The sequence below is a fragment of the Engraulis encrasicolus genome, chromosome 12 (assembly GCF_034702125.1).
Source record: "Engraulis encrasicolus isolate BLACKSEA-1 chromosome 12, IST_EnEncr_1.0, whole genome shotgun sequence".
In the NCBI taxonomy this organism is placed as follows: domain Eukaryota; kingdom Metazoa; phylum Chordata; class Actinopteri; order Clupeiformes; family Engraulidae; genus Engraulis; species Engraulis encrasicolus.
This window is the reverse complement of record NC_085868.1, coordinates 38674128-38679127: the sequence shown is the minus strand read 5'-3', so window position 1 is coordinate 38679127 and position 5000 is coordinate 38674128. Positions and strand designations below refer to the sequence as shown.

Genomic DNA, 5000 nt, shown 5'->3' with positions numbered 1-5000 from the left:
CTCACTCACACACACACACACACACACACACACACACACACACACACACACACACACACACACACACACACACACACACACACACACACACACACACACACACACACACACACACACACACACACACACACACACACACACACACACACACACCACATGATTTCCAGTTTCTGCACCAGCAGTTTTGGGATGCCTAATAATCCTCCCATGCCAGTCAGTCAGCTCACTCCCTGCCTTTCTGACACACACACACACACACACACACACACACACACACACACACACACACACACACACACACACACACACACACCACACGCTACACAATACCACCACCATCTCCATTCAGCATTCACGTACAGCCCTGATCTGTTTTGGCTTAGTCATCCGTCTGAATCAGAGGATACGACGGCAGGCCCGTTTCCATTCATGTGGACATGATTAGCCGCAGAACTGCGCTGCGCTGGAGAGTTTTAGCGCTAGCGGCCTGCCGGTTGACTGACTCGACGTCCAGTGACACAGTTCGCAGCCAGCTCAGCACTTTGATGATGTTCCCATTACCCCCACTCCCCCCCCCTTCTTCATGGCTCAATCACTTCCAAATGGACACCATTCTCTCCTCCTCCTCCTCCTCCCCTGCTTTCTAGGTTGACTAAAAATAGCCAATGGTTTTTTTTGGGTTCTCGTCACTGTCTTATTCACTTGTCCACAAATGCAGACACAAAACACGTACACTCATACTCTGGTTTTGAGGACACATCTGGTTTCACTTGCCATGTTGATGACGTACTGTAGTGTGTAGGGTTGGAATAATGTTAGCTTGGTTTGGTTGGCCTTTGGTTGGTGGTACCCCAGGTATGCAGAGGAATGCCAGAGATCTCCCCCTCACACTTCTTCTCAAGTTTCTCAAGTTCAGTGCTTATCACCATAGCTGATGTTCATATTCTCTCTCTCTCTCTCTCTCTCTCTCTCTCTCTCTCTCTCTCTCTCTCTCTCTCTCTCTCTCTCTCTGTCTCTCTCTCTCTCTCTCTCTCTCTCTCTCTCTCTCTCTCTCTGCCATAGGATTAAGGTGGGCCAGAGTGTGGTTTTGGAGTGTGAGAGAGACACTGGCAGAAAGAACACACCGGCGAAAAACCAAAGGTGAGTCCTCCTTTGATCACACTCTCACTGATACACACACACACACACACACAAATTCTACCCACAATCCTCTGGTGCTGGCGGTGTCTGTTCCGTTCTCCTCTGTCCGTGAACCAGTTCTGCTGAGCTAATATTAGAACAATTTCTCTCTGCCACATGCACAACTCCTCGGCTGGTGTGCGTGCGTGCGTGCGTGCGTGCGTGTGTGCGTGCGTGCGTGTGTGCGTGCGCGTAAGCAAAGATGTGGGCGTGCCTGTGCACTCTCATCATATCATGTCATCGAAAACAAAACGAAAATTGTTGTTATTTATTTCTTTAAACTCACCGCCCTAGCAACAGCTTCTGCTCTGCACCATATCTGCTCTGTTTCCTTGGTTTCCAGGCCACAGAAAGAGAGGGGAGAGGAAAGAGTGGAGATAAAGAGAGGCAGAGAAAAGGCTAGAAGAGGGGAAGAAAGAATGAGGGAAAAGAGGGATGAAGAAAAAAGACAAAAAAAGACAAAGAAACAGAAACTGAGGGAGAGAGTAAAAGGGGGATGAAGAGAGGGAGAGGAAAGACAGAAGAAGAAGAAGAGAAAAGATAGAAGTGAAGAAAAGAAGAGGTGAAGAACAGAGGGATAGATACAAAAGCGAGGGGGAGGGAGCGATAGAGCAAAGGCTTTAGCGGAGAAGGCAAGAGGATGAGGGTAGCCTGAGCGTCTCAAGAGGCACTCTTGAAAAGCCAGAGAGCTGGGAGCAGAGAGAGGACTCCGGGAGGGGCAGAGCCAGAGCCAGAGCTAGAGCTAGAGGCAGGGGGTGCTGCTCGTTAGAAAACATTCCTGTCACCAGCGAGAAGACACTCACAGAATACAGTCACAAGGCTTTGTGCCAGCCGGGCTTTTTGCCACGGTTGGTTGTCATGAGCGAGGCATTGAAGTCTTTTTTTTTTCAGACTCGCCAGCCTGCCCTATAGAGCTGTGTTTCCCACACCAGTTAGACTGGGAACCACAGTGCGTGCCAGTGTGTGAACATCTTCGTACCATCTCACCCGCCCATGCTAGCATACAGATACAGTCCCAGGAAAAAGTTTGTACACCCTTTGAAATTTCTTACATTTCTGTCAAAATTGATCATAAAACATGGTCTGATCTTCCCGGAAATCACAAGAAGGAACAACCAGAGTCTGCTTTAACTAATTCAACCCAAATATTTACAAGTTTTCATATTTTCATTGGCCATAAGGTGTAAACATTCACAGGACAGCAAGGCATAAGTAAGTACACCTTTGCATTCAATAGGTTTTAACCCTAAATTAGTCGCAATAACCTCAACCAGATGTTTCCTGTAGTTGCAGATCAGATTAACAAAATAATATGGATGTATCTGATCTCCCTCTTCTTTAGAAAACTGCCTCTCGTCAGCAAGGTTTGTGGGATGTCTGGAGTGCATAGCTTTCTTGACTTCATGCCATATAATCTCAATTTTTTTTGTCAGGGCTTTGACTGGGCTATTCCAGAATGTGTATTTCATTATTATGAAGCCATTCTAAAGTCGATTTGCTTCTAAAGTATGGGTTGTTGTCACATTTCAGCACCCATCCTCTTGTGTGCTTCAACTGTGTGACAGACTACCTCACTTTTTTCTGTAAAATATCTCTATAAACTTCAGAGTTCATTGTTCCACTAATAATAGCAAACTGAAAAGGGCCTGAGGCAGCAAGGTAGCAGCATATAATGATGCTCCCGCCACCATACTCAAAGGTGGAGATGATGTTTTGGTGAAGGTGTGGTTCTCCAGTTCTCCTCCAAACATGACATTGTGTGTTCCCCTGAACAATTCAACTTTGGTTTCAACGTTGGTCTACAGAATATTTTGCAGTAATTCTATGAAGCATATAAATGCTTTTTCGCAAACCTCAAAGGTGCAGCAATATTTTTTTGGACAGAAACCCCATTAATTTTAGATTGGCAGAATGAATCCCATTTTTAGCTATTCTTGGTTACATCTCCTCTTCTGAGTATGGTGGTGGGAGCATCGTTATATGCGGCTACCTTGCTGTCTCAGGCCCTTGACAGTTTGCTATTATCAGTGGAACAATGAACTCAAGTTTATTGTGATATTTTACAGAAAAAAACGTGAGGAAGTCTGTCATTCAGTGGAAGCACACAAGAGTATGGGTCCTGAAATGTGACAACAACCCATACTTTAGAAGCAAATCGACTTTAGAATGGCTTCATAATAATGAAATACACATTCTGGAATAGCCCAGTCAAAGCCCTGACAAAAAACAATTGAGATTATATGGCATGAAGTCAAGAAAGCTATGCACTCCAGACATCCCACAAACCTTGCTGACGAGAGGCAGTTCTCTAAAGAAGAGGGAGACAAGATACAAACAGATTGTTTTGTTAATCTGATCTGCTACTACAGGACAAGTCTGGTTGATGATATTGCAACTAACTGAGGGTTAAAACCTACTTAATGCAAGGGTGTACTTACTTATGCCCTGCTCTCCTGTGAATGTTATGGCCTTGTGACCAATAAAAATAGGATAACATGTAAATGTTTGGGTGGAATTAATTAAAGCAGACTCTGATTGTTCCTTCTTGAGATTTCCGGGAAGGTCAGACCATGTTTTATGATCAATTTTGACAGAAATGTAAGAAATTTCAAAGGGTGTAAAAACTTTTTCCTGGGACTGTATATAATCGACTGAGGGTGGTGCTACCGTACATTCTGTTCGTCCGATGTGAACACTCACCAGTCAGTTTTTGATTAGGTGCAGGACCTGGTACATGCACACTTCTCTAGCCATCTGAAAACGTCTTGTAAGGTGGGAAAGGGCAAGAAGCCCATGCTAGCGTACAGATACATAATGGAGGGACCATGGTGCTGCATTCACTCTGATTTCTGATGTGAAAATTTCGCTTCGAGGTGAGGTGCAGGATCTGATACAGGCATGCTTCTCTCTTTCATCTGAACACCTTGAGAAGGTAAGAAAGGGCTAGGAGAGGGGAGAGATTTGAAAGGAGCTTGTTTTACACTGTTTGTTTTATGGGAGGAGGTTGGCCGTTAAATTAAGTCCTGCAACTGAAGGCCGTGCATTTGTGCCATCATGTGAGCCCATATTGGCACACAGATACATAATCGGATCGAGGGTGCTGCTAATTATTTTTCCAAAATTTTGAACGCTCAAGTTAATGCGAATCGAGCAGCTGGTTTGAGATTACTTGCACAGAGTTTGCTCCATCTGAAAACACCTTGAGAGTTAAGATTGGGCAAAGGGGGGGAGGGGAGAGAGAGAGATCTGAGTGCACCTTTTGGCACTGTTTGTTTTGCGGGAGGAGGGCAACCGTTAACTGCAGTCTTGCAAGATGGTAAGATGTTATTGTGGCCCGGTCCGGTGACCTTAAAATGCGATTGTCCAACGAAAGGTCAGGCAATGGCCTTATGGGCCAGGGCCGTTTGCTCTGTTCTCTCTTCACGTATGCCTAATCGTGCATGTGGAAATGGGTGTCACAGAGGTGATAAAACAGTACGTGACCTTTTCCGTACAGTCAGTGGGGAGTGGCCTTTTTAGCTCAGTCATAGCCAGGGCCGGTGACATCTTTGGCCGGGGCCCAGGAGAGTCAGCTGAAAGGCCCACTCAACACAGACAATGTAATGGGGACCCAATTCTGCTCCTCCCCCCCCTTATTTCTGGGCCTGGAACAACTGACCCCTCTGCCCTCCTTCTTCCGTGAGTACTGCCAGTGGCCAGTGGCCTTTTAGCAAAGTCACAGCTACAAGATGATGTGTGGATGAGATGGAGAGACTAACCACTGCTTTGAGGGGGTGGTGATGGGGATGGTGGACAGACAGACATGACTGTGCTTTCTGACC

General features: G+C 45.9%; 1 protein-coding gene across 1 annotated transcript in view; it reads left to right on the top strand.

Moving 5' to 3' along the window:
• Positions 1-5000, top strand: part of raph1b (Ras association (RalGDS/AF-6) and pleckstrin homology domains 1b) — a 102762-nt gene that overhangs the window by 28092 nt on the left and 69670 nt on the right. Inside the window, exon 2 of the mRNA XM_063211897.1 lies at positions 1063-1140. The gene's annotated coding sequence lies outside the window, so the exon portion shown is untranslated. The remainder of the gene's footprint in view (positions 1-1062; positions 1141-5000) is intronic.